The sequence below is a fragment of the Protopterus annectens genome, chromosome 4.part1, assembly GCF_019279795.1.
Source record: "Protopterus annectens isolate FY-2018-M chromosome 4.part1, PAN1.0, whole genome shotgun sequence".
NCBI classification, from domain to species: domain Eukaryota; kingdom Metazoa; phylum Chordata; order Ceratodontiformes; family Protopteridae; genus Protopterus; species Protopterus annectens.
In genome coordinates, this window is record NC_056734.1 from 483841723 (window position 1) to 483860623 (window position 18901).

Consider the following 18901-nt stretch of genomic DNA (forward strand, 5'->3'; position numbering starts at 1 on the left):
ATACAAATGTATAAATCATGTTCACAACCATTGAAAAACACCATGCAATGCTTATGAATGATCAGTGGTTATTACTGTTATGCAAACAGATGTTTAAAGAGTGACATCCACAGCCACACATAAAGGGCATTTAACCAGAAACAAGGGAAAAAGCTTACAGAAGCAGTACATTTTCATATTTATTACACAATTCACATATAACCTTAATATCATTAATTTAAATCAAATATTTGAAAATGGTAAACAGGACTAAGATAAGGAAGATATGTAAAATATTTTATTATGTGCTAAGATAAATGCATAGTATTCCCAAGATCAATCATTTTATAGTTCTTGCACATTTTTGCTTATCCTTCATGTGTGTGCGTGTGCATGCATGTACGTGCATGTGCACGTGTGCGTGTGTATTCTGCATGTATGGCTGCAAATTTAATGCTGTACAATTGGCTGATCATGGAGTGCTTTCATTGTATACCTTATGTATGAACTTCAGCTGGAAGAAGCTATAGCCTTCTATTTTTGCTCACTCTCAACCCCTTCCATTCTCTTTAATGTATGTCTTTCTTTTCTGCAGATCTTGCAATCAAAGTTATATACTGTATTCTGCATATTCTTTTTTTCTTCTTTTCTTTTGTATCTTTCTTTCTTTCATGGATGACAGTAAGCCAGTTTAATAATGCGCAGTCCATACCCAGCCCCACTCCATAAAGTAAATGTCCAGTAGTGGCAACAGGCTGGACAGAATAATTGTGAATGCGAAAGGATGTTTGTTCTATTAGTATGTGTAGGCCATTGAAAGTGTATACCTACCAGGATTCTGCTAGGCACATAAAAGGATGCTCCATATAACCCATCTACTTTGCTTAGCCTCTAGTAGTGATAGTTTTAGAATCTTACAGTTGAACCTGTGTTTTGAGATTAATTGTTCAAAACATGATCTACTATAAACTAAGCTCATTCAAGGAGCAAAAGAAATATAGTGCAATATAGAATGAACTCTGTTAACTCAAAACCGCTCCTACAACTTTGAATTCATTCACCTTAAAATGACATTAACAGGATCTCATATTTATTTGTTAATGCTTTATTTTATGTTAACAGAATACACAGCTGTTACGTCTGTCATATTTAGCTGACCTAAAGCTATCAATTTCTTTTCTTTGGCAATAAACTCCTTGATATTGATGTGTATGAATTCAAGCATTTCAGTGTTAGAAAAAAAGCAAAAATCCAACATTAAACACACACACACACACACACACACACACACACACACACACACACACACACACACACACACACACACACACACGCACAAACACACACACACACAAATTTAATGTGCGGTGGTGAACCCTGCATTCAGAGGGCTATATCTCTCTCTCCACCAAAATACATTTCACTAAATTAAATGTCGGTGCAGGTCAAAGAAAATAAAAACTCCAGCCTGCAATAACATTTCCTAAGAAACATGTCCTAAAACTAAGAGACAGCACTTTTGTCAACTGCCAGCAATGTCACCATTTGATGTGCTTGATGAATCATAATTGGATAACATGTTCATGAAAGTGAAGGAATATCGCCAAGCACTGCCTAGTTATTTATATGCATTACCCAGCAATCTTTTTCTCTGTTACAGTGAATGAAACATTTCAGAAAGCAGAGAGCGAAAATAATTGTTTTATCTTAGGATTGTCACTGGCTTCCTCAATTATAGTCTCCATCTTTTATCAAATGTACTCTGTTCCACAATCTATAAAACACATTTTCTGTAAGTGTGTGCTTGTTTTAAGAAAAAGGATTACAAAGTGATTCACTATTAAACCACACAGGACTATAAATGGGTGTATAGGAAGAACCTAGTTGTGGTATTAAATCCATGCACTATCAATAGACTTTTTTCCTAAAGTACAATTATTTTTCCAATCACTGCCTGTGGCTTTCACTGAAAAAAAGAAAAAAATATTAAATGTTGACCATATAGGACAGACACATACTAGTACTGAAGTCAATTGAGCTGTCAGAAAATAAGACAGAAAAAAAAGCAAGGCTGTCCTTATTATGTGAGTAGTTCAAGAGTCATATCTGAAGCAGGATTTGCAAGCCTCATCCCAGAGTTTGGGATCTGCTATTACTAGGAAACTTGCTGGTCTACTAAAGAATGTGGCTCTACTACAAGTGTCTGGTTCCAAGTATTCAAAGACCCCCCCTCTCTCTCTTGAAGCCAGGGATCCTGGTATCTTGTAGCTCACATGGCCTGCCACTTGCACTCAAAATCAACTGGGTACTCAGGTGACGTGCAGCAATTGTGCAGAGAGTGGAGGTGTCAAACTTTGAAACAGTAACCAAGATCAAGCAAGATAAGTGTGACAGCTGCGGGAAATGATTAGGAAGGTTATTTAGGTTTGGAGAGTGAAGGGTTAAGGTTAGGGAGCAGGAAGGGAGTTTAGGGTTAGGGACTGATCAGAGGCTTTAGTCTGAGGGAGTTAGAGGGAAATGTTAAGGTTCGGAGGGGAGTTTAAGGTCAGGAAGCACAGAGTGGAATTTTAGGTTTTAGGAATGATTGGAAACATTAGGATTAGGTACTTGGTGGGAGTTTTAGGGTTATAATTAGGGCTTTGGTAGGGACATACCGTTCAATAAGGCTGGATTGTAAAAGAGCTAACTAAATAAGTAGGATCAGGCTAGGAGTTAGGGCAACTGCCATATAGAGCAAATGGCAGTGAGCAAGCGTGTCACACGCTACTAGCATGTGAGCCCAATAGACATAATAAGCACAAGAACTAGTACCTAAAACACAGAAAACTTGAAATGCATATCAGAAGTAGCTAACAGTTCATATAAATGCATGAAGAATTCTTAGCACATGACAGTACATTAGTTCTCCACAGCTACAGTTTTAAAAAATTACCATGTCCCTAACTCCCATTCAGCCAATTATGGTTCAGGAAATGCTGTGACTATGTTTGCCTGTATGTATGTCTGACTCACCAAAACACTGTGTCAGACCTCCATTACCCCTTTACAGAGTAACTCTCATTATTATATACCAGAACACCCGAAGAGCATATAAATTATGAAAAATTGTATTTATTGATATTACATGGACAAACACGCATGATAGAAATGTCATTTATTATTTCTTCCTGCACTTGCTTGAAGTTTTAAGTTGCATTTTTCCATTGCTTTAACAGCTGCTGTTCTGTAATTGTAGTATTCTAAATACATTGTATCTGCTGTTTTGGTGCTTTTAGGCATCGATTTTTGTGGTTCCTTAACCATTGTGCTCCAAAACAGTCATTTTACATGAAGAGAGTCAAAATGTGCAGTCTTGTGCCAGAAGATGGCTGATTTCATGTGAGCTGGGAATTGTTGGTGGAAAGCTTATTGTGTGCTTACCTGATTGGCCTGTGGCCACACCTAATTTAAAGCTCACTTTTTACTGCTCTTTATACAGCAGTGATTAGTACTGCCCTTTTATAAAAGCAATCACTAAAAGTTGTACTTTTCCCAACAAAAACTACCTCTGAAATGTTCTGCAGTCCCCTGCTACTAAAGGAGTGACTAGTTTGTACTCCGAGCAGCATTACCACATTTAGTTAGCTCTAGATTACATTATTACACCACTCAGAACAATTGCTGCTCAAACAGCAGCTGGTTTGCACACTGGCAGCATCACCACATAGGCCAGGTGTAGATTACACTACATAAGCACCCATGCCTTGTCCCATTGCAAACAGCCCGCATTATGTTCCCTTGCAAAGCACATATTGAGGACCTGCAACCATGGGTAGGCACTTTCCTGCTATCTCTGCACCTAGCTTAGTGGACATGGGCATCCTGAGGCAGTGTAGAATTGCCTCATGTTCACTGATAACCAGTTCATTCTGAAACAAAGGAATACAGTATGTGAGAGATGTAGTTACACAATGTCACCAGAGACAAGACTCTCACATATAGATGCAAAAAATGCCAAACAAGTTGTCAGTGACACCCACACAACACTTGCCACACTTACTAAGGATGAGACAAATAGACCCACATATGCAGAGGTGCTGACATATAACTTACCCAAATTCCAAAGGCCTCCCAGAAGCAGTCATCAGAAACTCCTCATTCACACAAATAAGACAACTCCCACCAGTACACATAAAACTACATCTAATAGTGTCTCATCTACCAAGCCCATAAGGCATAACATCACACAACCCAATATGTTTGTTATAGGAGACTCCATTTTGAGACACTCTGATGTCCCTCTCACCAGGCTGGATAAGGAGAAGGTTACAGTTAGTTGTCTGTCAGGGGTGAGGATTCACCAGATCAAGCAAGCACTCAGGTCTCCAAACCTCAAGTACCAGTATGACTCAGTTATAGTCCATGTGGGTGTAAATGACCTGAGATGTACCTCTCTAGACTACATGAAAAGAGGCATGACTGTGCTGTCAATATATGTGTCACAGGCAGGTGTGAGCCTAGCATTAAGAAGCATTCTACGGTCTCCAAGGATGATGCCAAAATACCAACAGGAGATGACTGATTTTAATAATTGGCTTAGCTACTGGTGTCATTCCAAAGGGGAATAATATTTTTCAGTCTGGGAGAACATAATTGACAGGCCTGATTTGTCAGGGATGGTCTTCATTTGTCACCATTAGGCTTTTGAATATTAGCCAACACATTATCCACCCTATTGTGCCTTTTATTGGCATTGTCAAACAGACAAACTTTCCAACATAGCAAAATCTACTCAGGATAAGCTAACGGTATTACTGCTCAATGCTAAGAATCTCAAAAAGAAACTACACTCCCTGGAAGCACTCTTCACCCTGGAGAATGCTGGCATCTGTGCAGTTACTGAGACATGGTCCAAAGCCACGGACAGCACCCCAACAGTGCAAGGCTATAATGCCTTTCACACTTTCTTCAACTCCCATTGCATATGAAAGGAGAAAAGGTGAAGATGTACCCATCTACGTAAAGGATAAACACCCCTGAAGATTGATCAAATAATATGACATGCTTGAGCTTCTCCATGTCCAACTAACCATAGGAAAAATCCCTTATTATATCCTTGCTAGCTACAGGTTCCCCACCATGAACCATTTAAACCACACCTCATACCTGAATTTACTAAAATCACTTACTATTCAGCCCGATAACAAACTCACTGATGATTTTAATTATCCCGTCCATTGCTAGCTACAGGTTCCCCACCATGAACCATTTAAACCACACGTCATACCTGAATTTACTAAAATCACTTACTATTCAGCCTGATAACCTACTCACGGATGATTTTAATTATTCCCTCCGTAAACTGGGAAGCATACATGACCACTAACATGCAGGCTCAAAGATTTCTAGATGTTGTCAATGCAAATATCCTGGAGCAGCTAGTCTGAGCTCCCACTGGGGGTATAAATATCCTATACATGGTACTCACAAATATGAGATAGCATTGCAGCCCCATAAGTGTAATGTCCTCCCTGGTTAGATAAGATCACAAAGTGGGCTGTCTTGAAATAAATATAAAACTGGAACTCCCACCTAACCCCAAAACCTTTAAGCATTTTTCTAAACTACCTCTTATTAAGCGATGGCATAATTAATTTCCAAGCTCCCCCAAACCCAGAAAACACAGAAGCCTATGTGGAGGTATATACAAAAGCACTGTATGACCATATAAACAACTTCATAAGGAACAGCAGTACTAGACCAAAATAAGCCTAGGACAAGCCACAAAAACAAGCCACCTTGGTGAACCCCTTATTTAAATAGGTTGTACAACAAAGAAAAGAAAATCCTGTCTAGAAGTAAGAAAGAGAGAGAATGAGCACATAAGTGCAAAAACTCACATTAGTCTAAACCACCACATCAGGGGACTAGCCAAGCCTTTAAAGGTAGCCTCCCAAGCTAAGGATAACATAAGGCATTTTCAGTTATGTCCACAGTCTTAAGAGCAACACCCACACTAATAAATAAATAAAATAAAAGAGCAACACCCAACAACGTGCAGAGTTAGTTGTAGACAGCATCACCTGTACCCAGCCCAACAACCAAAATTGTGCAGTTAGTTGTAGATGACATCACTTGTAAGCAGCCCAACACCCAACAATGTACAGAGTTAGTTACAGATGGCATCACCTGTTCCCAGCCCAACACCCAACAACGTGCAGAGTTAGTTGTAGACAACATCACCTGTACACAGCCCAACACCCAACAATGTGCAAATTTAATTGAAGATGACATTACCTGTACCCAGCCCAACACCCAACAATGTGCAGAGTTAGTTGTAGACTACATCACCTGTACCCAGCCCAATACCCAACAATGTGCAGAGTTAGTTGTAGACAGCATCACCTGTACCCAGCCCAACAACCAAAAATGTGCAGTTAGTTGTAGATGACATCACTTGTAAGCAGCCCAACACCCAACAATGTACAGAGTTAGTTATAGATGGCATCACCTGTTCCCAGCCCAACACCCAACAACGTGCAGAGTTAGTTGTAGACAATCACCTGTACACAGCCCAACACCCAACAATGTGCAAATTTAATTGAAGATGACATTACCTGTACCCAGCCCAACACCCAACAATGTGCAGAGTTAGTTGTAGACTACATCACCTGTACCCAGCAATACCCAGCAATGTGCAGAGTTAGTTGCAGACAACATTACCTGTTCCCTGCCCAACACCCAATGTGCAGAGTTAGTTGCAGACAATATCACCTGTACCCAGCCCAACACCCAACAATGTGCAGAGTTAGTTGTAGACGACATCACCTGTACCCAGCCCAACACCCAGCAATGTGCAGAGTTAGTTGCAGACGACATCACCTGTTCCCTGCCCAACACCCAGCATGGAGAGTTAGTTGCAGACAATATCACCTGTACCCAGCCCAACACCCAATAGTGTGCAGAGTTAGTTGCAGACAACATCACCTGTACCCAGCCCAACACCCAACAATGTGCAGTTAGTTGTAGATGGCATGACCCATGCCCACCAGAAGATATATCAAATCTGTTGGCCAATAAATTCAGCTCATATTTCACCTCCCCATCACCTTTGTTTACCACCCAAGAAATACCTTGAAACATTTCTCTAGCAGTTACCACAAAAGAATAAGTCACCACTGCACTCTCTACAGCTAAAAATACAACTTTGATGGACCCTGACAATATTCCAGGATGCCTATTCAGTAGCTTAAGAACAGGACCTATCGGGCCCACTAGAATCTCTATTTAACTATAGCCTCCAGAGTGGCTTTGTCCTGATAGAGTGCAGTACGGCAACAGTCATCCCTCTGCATAAAGGGAGACCATCAACAGACCCAGGAAATTACAAACCCATATTTGACTAGTGTTGTATGCAAGGCCATGGAAAGAATAATCATAGACCTGATAGATAATGATATCAGAAACCTCTAAACACTGGGCCCAACTCAGTTCTGCTTTGGGAAGGGCACATTGTGCCTGTTAAGTCTGATGAACCTTTGTGAGAAAGTCTTTAGGGCCATGGATGAAGATAAAACAGTGTATACTGCCTATTATGACCTGGCTAAGGCATTTGATACAATTCTTCACTCACGTACTATAGATATATTCAGAAAACTGGGAACATCATCAGACAAATAACCAAATGGCTAAAGAATAGGACACATGTTACTACAGTGGGAGAACCCAGATCCAGCAAGAGACCAGTTACTAGTGGTGTACCACAAGGTTCAGTGGTGGGACAACTCCTAGTTGAAATGTACTTCTCTGAAGTCAAGGCTGATGTGGAAGGCCTTAAGCTGACAAAGTTCGCTGATTACTGCAAGTTAAGGGCAATCATCTAATCCCATAATAATGTAGCTATCCTTCAGAAGGGTCTGACCAAGACAAATGATTGATGCCAGAGCCATGGCCTAAAATTAAATGCAAAAAAAATGCATAATCATGTCATTTGGGAAGTCAAGTACCCCTGCAGATTACAACATTAATAGCACACCCCTAAGAGTGGACTCAGAGGTGAAAGATCTAGGTACACAGATAGATAGTAGCCTGAAATTTGAACACTAGTGCCCACAGTGGTGAGGAAGTCCTTCTGGGTGGCACAGCTTATAAGTATAGGCATGACATCCAGATGCAAGGAAGTTATAGCCCCACTATACTCGGCCTTCATCAGGCCACTAATCGAGCACAATGCACCTTTCAGCATGTACTTGACCAGGCATTTGCAACAGCTGGAGTAGCCTCAGATATTCTTTACTAAAAATCTACAGAGTGTAAACAACATGTCCTATGTGGATTGACTAAAAGCTTTATCCCTTTACTTTGTCTTCTGCTAACTATTAAGGGATGATCTACGCCTAATGTACAAGGCACTCTCAAATCCAGCCTTGATGGAACTGTTACGCATTCACAAGACAAACTGCATGAGGGCCCAATCTAAGGATCTGTGACATGAACAAAACATGCTGGTGGGACAGATGTGTGTCTCAAACATTACCCCTTCTTTGGAACAGGCTTCCTTTTCAGGTAAAACAAAGCCCTTCCCTAACCCATTTCAAATGCAGTTTGGATCAATGAATGGGGAATCATGAATTCACCCCTAGGGTGCCTACCAAGTCCCTTATGGACACAGGCACAAACATAAGCTATCCTCCAGCCCTTAAGGATTGAAAATAGGGTAAAATTTGGGTAATAATGGCTAGGCTTGTAAGGACACTTGAGCTGTTGGCCTAGTAATACTCTATGAACTTATCAACCTTTGAAATAATAGACTGTTTCTCATACATGAATCACAGCATATATTCATAGACATAGAAAAAAACAAGAAAATATTTATTGTACATGAAGTACAGTATATTCATATAAACAAGAAAAAAAACATCCTTACAAAGACAGACTTTTTTCTAACAAATCTAAATCCATAACAACAAATAACAAACCAGCAGCCTTTAAAAATCAAATTTAAATGATCCATACTTACACTCACATTCGGTGAACCACTTATAAAAATAAATATAAAACAATATAGACCAACTCCATTGTTGCCATTTTCTAAGAACAGTAATGTCCTCCGGGGTGGGCATTACAGGAAAATAATGGACATTTTAATGGTAAGGAGGCCCTATACTTGTAGTGCTGGGCCTAACAACACCACCTAGATATATTTTAGTTTCCTGTAATGCCCTCCAATCAAGCAGTACTGCTTTCATATAATACCTCAATGTGTCAGAGCTATGGCACTTTCCATTTTAAGGAGGATGCATTATAAATTAAGGAGTCTTATAGACAGATGCAGCTCCTAAATGGTTTATCCCATGCATGGGTCCCCTCAAATTATCTATGATCTCAGTTATTTTTATTATAGGTAATATATAATTATTGACCATGGAATGGGCAAGGCCAATCTATAACCAAATGGGATTGGTTATTTTGAGCACAAAAAGGGAAAATGACTAGGCTTAAAATGGCCAGCAAAGACAGCCAGTCTAGTACTTACCTATGAAACTAAGAGAAAGAAACAATACATTTGACAAAAAACTCATCTCACACTGCCTTACAATTCTTATCGTATCAAAACAACCTACAGTGGTTGTGTCTTAATTTGAGCTACGTTATCAAGGCAAGAGGAGCAGAATGTCTTGTGACTACCAGAATCATTGAAGTTATAAGCCATAATCCACATCCATAGCTCTAAAAATGTTTTTTATTCTTTTGAGTGAAAATGTGTGCACGTGTGTGTGCGTGTGTTTGTGTGTGTGTGTGTGTGTGTGTGCGTGCGTGTGTGTGTGTGTGTGTGTGTGTGTGTGTGTGTGTGTGTGTGTGTGTGTTTCATGTTTTTTTTTTAGCAGTCCCCAAGTAAAAAAGAAAAATAAATAATTTGCAATTAAGCTATATCACTGTGCACATGTATGTGTTGCCTGTGAAATCCTCAAATGATCTTGTTAAAATGATTTTTTTATAATGGTAGTTGTGGATACCAGCAATATTTGCATATCTGCATAAATGTCATGAAAAACTTAGGAAGTATAGTTAAATGTATAATGTCATTATGGAGTCTCTATGTATTAAACCAAACACCATTCCCATAATAGACTTCAACTATCTCAGTATGAATTGGGAGACTTAAACATCCTCAGACATGTATGCCCAGAGATGTCAGGACTTCATAAATACAAATTCCATGGAGCAGTTAGTCCACACCCTACCCAGGGCTGACAAAATCTTGAATTTGATCCATACTTGTGTGAATGGGCATACCTTCATTGAAGGTTGTGCGTCAGGGCTGGTAACTCGGCACGTAAAAATCAACTACCAATCATTAGCGGACCGGAGTTCCGCTGTGGCGACCCCTAACCAGGAAAAGTCAAAAGAAGACTACTACTAATATGGAACAGCTCTGCTCCTTCTTGTAACTTCCTCCCTGGTCAAATAAGACCACAAGTCATTCACATTCACCTTAAGACTGAAGCCAGAAGCATCCTCCAATACCTCAGTACTGAGAGACAATGCAAAGGCAAACTTGTATCTAACTAAATTAAAAAGCCTCCTTCCACCTCAGTGATTCCATGGCTTATGTAGACTTGTGTACTGCTTGGGGGCCAGATAACATACCAGGCTGCCATCTGGCTAGGCTAAAACAAAAATTGTCAGACCCCCTACAGAGGCTATTCAATATTAGCCTTGGCTTTTTTCAGGATGAATGATGGACATGACAGTCATTCCTTTGCATAAAAGTGGGGCTGCAACATATCTGGATAATTACAGACCCATAAGCCTCAGCACTCCTATGAACTGGCTTCCCCTCCTCATAAAACAGTGTGCTTCTCTAACTCTACTCATCTGTAAGCCGACAGAAAGGGTCATTATGGAACCTATAAACAGGGACATAGGTGACCTACACACTCTCAACTCAACCCAGTTTGGATTCATCAGTGGGAAGTCCTGTCTACTTAACCTGGTTGACTTCTTTGAAAACGTCTTTGAGGCAATGGACAAGGGCAAATCGCTACACATTGTGTAGCTGGACCTTGCAAAGGTGTTTGACATCATCCCACACAGAGGCATCACAGATAAACTCCTCCAGCTAAATGTTAACCCCTTATGTAACTTGCTGGATAGCAAATTGTCTCACAACTAGAACACAGCAAGTAAGGGTTGGCAGCAAAACCTCCTACAAAAGACCTGTCACTAGTGGAGTACACCAGGGTTCAATCCCTGGACCTCATCTCTTTAGCATTTACTTCTCACAGGTCAAAGCTAATGTTAAGGATTGTGGCTGATCACGTTTGCAGCTGACTGCTAAGTCAGTGATATTACAAACTTCCTGGAGGACATTATGATCCTATAAGAGGACCTTCCCCAAACAAATAGTGGTTGCAAAAGCATGAACTGAAAGTAAATGCTAAGAAATGTATAATAGTATCCTTTAGCAAGCATGACTCCTTCTGTAAGTATCACATTGACCACACATCTCTCAAATCTGATCCTGTAGTTAGAGATCTGGGAACTTATGTTGATCATGAACTGTTATTTGATCGCCACATATCCACTATTTTAAGGAAGTCCTTTTGCATTGCACAGAGTGTGGTATCCAAATCCCGGATGTAATTGCTCCTCTGTACTTGGCACTAGTTAGACTGATCATTAAGTAAAATGCCCCTTTTAGTATATACCTGTCCAGACACCGCTCAAGGCTGGAATGACCCCAGTGTTTCCTCACTAAAAATAAGCAAGGGCCTAAATCATAAAATAAAAAAACTCTGCAGACCATCTCAAATGCTTTTCTGTTTTCTCAGTATCATACAGACTATTGAGAGGCAACCTCTGCCTCATGCATAGATCCTCAACAGACCATGGTCAGTCAGACCTATTTACACATTTAGGAGTAGAATGGTATCAGAAACACCCACTGAAGGGACCTCAACCTCTTTTGCAAGATTAACAGAACATGCTAATAAAACAGGTATGTAGCACAGAGAATACCACTTCTATGGAGCTGGCTACCCCTCCACATAAAGCAGAGTACTTCTGTTACTCTATTCAAACATAAGTTGGACAAATGGATAGGTAACCACATATTCACCCCTGGTTTATCATCAATGGCTCTCATGGATAGAGGATACTTGTAACTATCCATCTCGGTCCCTTCGGTACTTGTTGCACCTTAATACATTCCAGCAAATATGTATTTTCAAGTTGAAAGTTATGATAGCATAAGTGTTTATGCTGAAACAGGTCTAATTGCTGGTCCATTGTACTCATCCCTCTTTCAGATACCCCCCCCCCCCCAATGATACAGTAGAGCTTAACCAGCTGTCCAAGCTTCTGTGTTGAACAATCTCGCTATGTAATGAATTGATATGTGGGGCACACACTTGTTACTCCAAGAGTTGCTGTTGACCTGGTAGTAATTCCATTGCAGACAACAGCTGCGAGCTACCGCCTTGTGAACTCATTTCCACCCCACTGTTTTTTGAGTCCTGTGTAAACTGCTGAACCAAAGCAGTTAAATTGTGCAGGCAACTTTGTACAGCACTCAGTTCAGCAGCAATATTAAAAATATCTGAAGTTTTAGGACTGCTGGTTGTCATTGCAACACAAATCACTGTTCACAGCTGACAAACTCTTAGAGCACCAAAGTAAAACTCCACAGCAAGACAGTAAACTCCAAAATGTTATTGTAAAACCAATTTCACCAACAGTAAGCACTTTTGTCTCCTAATACAGACTTCTTCAGACCAAATAAATTAAATGCATTAACCCCACCTACAATATTTATACCCCTGCAAATCACATACTAATTAAACAATTACAAAAATCAATTAAACATTATTTAATAATAAAAAAACTTGACCCTATAAAATATTTAAAATATGTTTAAATGCGCATATGTATATATTTATACATATATATATATATATATATATATATATATATATATATATATATGTGTGTGTGTGTGTGTGTGTATGTGTGTGTGTGTTATATATCTATATATACAACTAAATGCACATGTCAAATCTTATCTCTCGTATGCTTTCATTTTCAATACACTACTTATACTAATAATGTCATTTAATCCAGGCCAGGATGAGGCATTCAAAAATAATTGACACCACAATTCCCTCTGTTCCAAGATAATTGGCCAAGGACCACCCCTAGGATATTTTTCCACCTGCTCCAAAATAAAAAAATGAAAAGCCATGATTTCCATATGCATCTAAATGTTTAGCTAGGGTCTATATCACATTGTCAATCTCTTAAAAAGTTCGAATGTTATATGGTCGACACCATATGATCGAACTTTTAAAAGTGCGAACATTTTAACCGACATCTCTGTACAGTGTGGAATGTGAAGATTTCCCTTTTCTGCACTGTAGTGCAATCTCAGAGTTGGTATATTTAAAGAGCGGGGTGGTGCAGGAGGCCTTGCCCTCCTTCTTAAACTGTTCAGGTAGGTTATTGTTTGTTTTATTTTTTTTTATTACATTTTCAAACTTTTAAAAGTTCAATCATATGGTGTCAACCATATGACGTTCAAAATGTTAAAAGTTCGATTATGTAATATAGACGGATTTAGCTAGGGCATTTGTAGATTTATGTTTACTTATGTCATAGCAATACTCATATAGTGCTTACCATTGGTGAATTACTGTTGGTGAAACTGGTTTTACAATAGAATTTTGGAGTTTACTGTCTTGCTGTGGAGTTTTACGTTGGTGACTTATGGGTTGTCACTAGAAAGCAATTCCCTACAGGAATAATTTTGCTACTGATACCATGGGTCTAGACAGCACAATTACTGACACTGGAAATATTTTTGCTGCAATTTATGGCATTTCTTTTCTCAAAATAAAACATAGGCTCAGTAATATGTTTTAGATCTTTAAATCATTATTAATATAAAATTGAGTTTCTTCTACATAACTTTGCAGTTTTACATTTCTTTTATGTATGGTTTGTAAGATATTAAAGAATATAAGTTTTCATTGCTTATTGGAAAACAAAGAGTTACATACAACAGAGTAGACCAAACTTCTAAATAAAATGTATAAAAATATGAAATTTCATTTTGAAGACACAGTGGAGCTTACCTCTCAACTGTCCAGATTTTCATAGAATGCCCAGATTTTTGCCTCATATTTTTGGTCATTTCCTCATAAATTTGTGGTTTTCTGGCAAATTACTGTGTACTGCAGTCACTAAATAATGACATACATTTGAGTTTCAGAACTGATAGCTATTAGGAAAATGCATGCTAGCACAAATACTATTATTCTATCAACTTTCTAAGTTTATAAGAGCAATATCTAAAATCCATCCCTATTTTTGGGCTTTTGTCTCTCCATAATTTTAGACTTTGTCAAGGTTTCTTGTGCTAAGAAGTTGAGAGATATGCAGTGGAGATAATTTAAAACAAATAATGAGTAAGTAGTTTGGATACTCAAAATCAGATTGTCTAGTCCACACAATGGCCTTACTGACCCACTTATTCCTGTATCCCAGCCAGTTATAACTACTGCTTATATAGAGTGAGAGTCAAATTGTGGTGGTGGACCATCATCCAGGGAAGTTCAGATTTTTCTGGATAAATTAGCCTACTCCCTAAGACTGCCAGCTTGGGAAGTGCCACAGCAGATCCTGCGATATCAGAGGCATGCAATTGTTCCACACACCCAACCTAGCTGTACCACATTTGCTCTACCTTAGTAGTCCAAGCCCAGTTCCTGTTTGATTTATATGAGCCAACATTTATCAGTCTGAGAGGTAACAAACATGCAACAAGACCTTACCTTCCAGCTACTGCTGGGATGAGCAAGCCAATGCTGTTTCTCTCATCTCTCCATGACCATTACCTGTAGAACTCAGGCCAGTATATGAAATCAAATTAGCCTGGGCAGATTCAGGCCAACAAATCTTTCTCTTTCAAGACAATATTTTTTCACAAAGGGGATTGTGTATGCAACAAATTTCCTCCTTAAGAAAGCTAAAATTTCCAAAACTATTTTAATAATTCAGGAACGCAGGGAAAAAACCTAAGGCAATTCCTCTAAGCTGTTGGAAGAATTATCTTTACTAACATGGAACCTCATAATAAGCTATTGTTTAGAACAATTGGTAAGCAGAGTGGACTGAGTAATCCTAATCTGCTGAAAATGTTAGTCTGATTTTATAACATTTTTGCATGTCAATGCATCTTTCAAACATTGATTAATTATAGTAGTTACTCAGTGAAGACAGCCATGAACGTCTTGTGGCTGCATACTGTGGACTTTTACTTATCTGGACGTTATACTGTACTTCTCTGATGACTAATTATACATGAAATCTATCAGAAAGCATGATGCCAATACTTTTTACCTTAAAACCCCTAAAAGCATGTCATGTTCACAAATAATATTTAATTTCATGTGGTGCTACAGCGGTAGCATTGTTATCTCACAGCAAGAGGTTCTTCTATTCGCTTCTTGGCTGGAGTGCCTTCTGTGCGGAGTCTGCATGTCCTCCCCGCGGTCAAGTGGCTTTTGAAAGACATGCATGAATGGGTGTGCCTTCGCTGAAGGTTGGGCGTTGGACTGGCAACTCGGCACCATAAAAAGGGACTGTCAATCATTAGCGGACCGGAGTTCCGCTGTGGCGACCCCTTACCGGGAAAAGCCGAAAAGACAAACATACCATAGTTGCCGTCATGAGTACTGACTATTATGTTCCCTCCCTCCATTCTTATGTATTTGTTCCACTGACACCTGTCCTAATTAAATAACACCGCCATGCCCATCCATCTAACCATTCTTTAAGGTGTTATTGACAAGAAGAACTAAGTGAATTTCTGGAGCCATTCTCCTAGCAACTAGGAAAAATGGATTTTCCTCTTAGCCTATGAAAAGTCTTCTAGCAGTTCCACACCTCCTCCCACTGTGATAGCATTTTTATAGAATCATGCACATTACCATACATGGCCCCTAGCACCACCTGCAGAATCTCACCAAGGTGTTTGATGGGCAATTGTTCCCTGATACATCAATTATCTTTTCCTTTAGTCAAAAAATATGAACATTGCATTTTATAACAGGAAGTGGGTTGTGATCTTTAAATCTTTTGCTACATATGATTCTGTAGGAGAGTTGTTTTCTCCATCAGGCAATGGCCACTTTGAAGGATCTGTCACTGAATGTTGATGACTCTAAAGTTCTGGATATTTTGCATACATCATGTGATATGCTTCTACATTTCTATAAATAGGTTTATAGGTTGGTACTAGGCTATCAGCCCTAGGGCCTATACAAGTCTAGCCATAACAATTCCCTGGCTATTTCTTCCCACACTATTTACTTCCTGGACCCCTGTCTGGTAGGGTGACTGACGTGATCCTGGGGTGAATTTCCTTTCTCCCATCCAATTATCAAGGTTCCTTAGAAGAGGGCCAAAGAGCAGCTCTACTTGACATGTATGGGCAGTCTATTTCAGAGTCTGGGGAGTCTCTGGGACAAGAACCTATTCCTCCAGCATGTTTTGTTTATTGTGATGACAAGGTTTAGATCCCTGGAGCGTGTGGCTCTGAGGGATTGGGATTTCTTTAAGTGTAGCATGTCCATCAGCTCTGGGTTTAACATGGCCTTGTATGTTAAGCAGAGATCACCTCTGAGTAGACGATATGCGACAGAGTACAGCTGGAGTTTTTTAAGGTGGTCAGCATAGGGCATCTGCTTTAGGCCTGTGATTCTTTCAGTGAGGTATTTCTGCGGCCTTTCCAGTTGTTGCAGGTGTCTTGAGAGGTACATACCAAATGGGGCATTGTCTTCTATAATGGGTCTAATGAGGGATGAGTACAGTGGGACAATGACCTCCTTTTTTCTGGATGAAAAGCCCTTAGTGATGAGGTGTGCCACATAGAAGGATTTCCTGACTGTTGTGGCGATGTGGTTATCGAAGGTGAGACCACTGTCCACCTGTGTCCCCAAGTCTCTTATCACACTTTCGGTGTTTAGCGTACTGCCACCTATGTGGTAATTCATGGGTACATGTTTTTTCCCAAAGGAGATAACTATACAATTCTTGGCATTGAGCTTGAGCCCATGGCTCTGGCACTAAGCATCAGTTTCTGTAAGGCCCTTTTGTAGAGTATCCACATCATTTGCAGATTCAATAATGGCTCCCAGTTTGCAGTCATCTGTGAACTTTGTTAGCCAGAGTCCCTTAGTATTGGCCTGTACTTCAGAGAAGTAGATGCCAAACAAGAGTGGTCCCAGGACTGAACCCTGAGGTACTCCACTTGTCACTTGTCTGGAACTGGATTTGGAGTCAGCTACTTTTACAGTGTGGGTTCTGTCAATAAGCCAGTTGGCAACCCATTAAGTGATGTAGTGATTACTGCCCAGCTTAGTAAGTTTATCTATGATTCCAGAGTGGGGAATGGTATCAAAGGCCTTGGTGAGGTCCAGATAGGCTCTGTGGACTGCCTTACCCTCATCCATGGCTCTGAAGACTGATTTGAAGAAGTCAATCAGGTTCAAGAGACAAGATCAGCCCTTCACGAACCCAAACTGGGTGGGGTCCAGTGTTTGAAGGTTGCCAATGTCTTTGTTTATAAGTTCCATGATAATACATTGCATGGCCTTGCAGATCAGGCTCATCAGACTGATGGGGCGGGAGTTCCCAGGATCCAAGGTGAATCCTCCCTTGTGGAATGGGATAACTGTAGCTGTGCGCCACTCAGTGGGCACGAAGCCTGAGGTTAGGCTATGATTAAACATGACACTTAAGTGAGGTGCCAGTTCATTTTGTAGTTCATGTAGTACACAGCCTGGGATGTCATCTGGTCCCATGGATGCTGTATTCTTAGCTTTGGGGAGTGCGTTTTTTACCTGTGTGGCCATTATTACCAGAATTTGGCAATCTTCCGGTATTGAGATGGGCCATTTAGGGGGTGAGAGGGGGTGAAGTTGGCACTGAATTGATCTGCCAGGATACTGGCAATATCCTTGGGATCAGTATATTTAATGCCATTCTGTTGTAGCTCAGAGCAGATCTGAGCATTGCCATTTAGATTCTTGACATAGTTATAGAATGCCTTGTGGTTGTCTTTGGAATCTTTGGCAATTTTATTTTCATAACTAGTTTTGGAGGATTTTATGAGGGATCTCAGCTTCTTACTGAGGCTGGTAAGGGAGTTTTTTGCATCCTGGGATTTTCCTCTTTTCTGCAACAGTTTCTTCCTTTTGTTGTAAAGTTTGTTTATGGCAGGGGACCACCAGTTTGGCTTTATTTTTTTGGAGGAGAGCATCTTGGTTCTATTTGGGATAGCACAATTCATGCATGAGTGGATGTGCTCGTACAGTGCCTTAGTGTAGGACTCAGCAGTTGAACTTTCAGTTCCCATCTGCATGTGTGTCACGAAGTTTGTCACTTCTGACTTGAGTAGCATGAAGTTGGCTTTGGAGAAATTTTTTATGGGGTTTTCCTTACTGGGGGGTGGGGTTGAGATGTGGATGCTAAGGGTGATTAGCTTATGTTCTGACCTATCTCCCATGTTGGTAATGACCGGGACTAGGATATTGAAGCCTCTGGTGGGACAATGGATTAGTTAGTTGATCCAGGGCATTGGAATTTATGAATTCCAAGAACCAATGGGCAAAGGTGTTGGTACATGAGTAATTTTCACAGTTAATGGCAGGGTAGTTGAAGTCACCTAGTATTAGGGTGTTTGGTTGTATCTTAATATTTTCCAGTATGTTTAAAAAGGTGTAGTGAGAATCTTGGGGCATGGTGGGGGATCTGTATCAAGCTACAATTTGGACTGCAGTCTTACCTAGTGTTAGTTGCACCTGGAGAATTTGAGATGCTTTGTGTTGGGCAACTAGCCTGGTGGTGTGAATATCCTTGGTGAATATGGACACTCCTCCAC

At 40.1% G+C, this 18901-nt stretch overlaps 1 protein-coding gene across 1 annotated transcript in view; it reads left to right on the top strand.

Annotated features, from left to right (window-relative positions):
- The window catches only part of PDCD1 (programmed cell death 1), a 128760-nt gene that overhangs the window by 40712 nt on the left and 69147 nt on the right, over nt 1–18901 (top strand). The gene's annotated exons all lie outside the window — the stretch shown is intronic.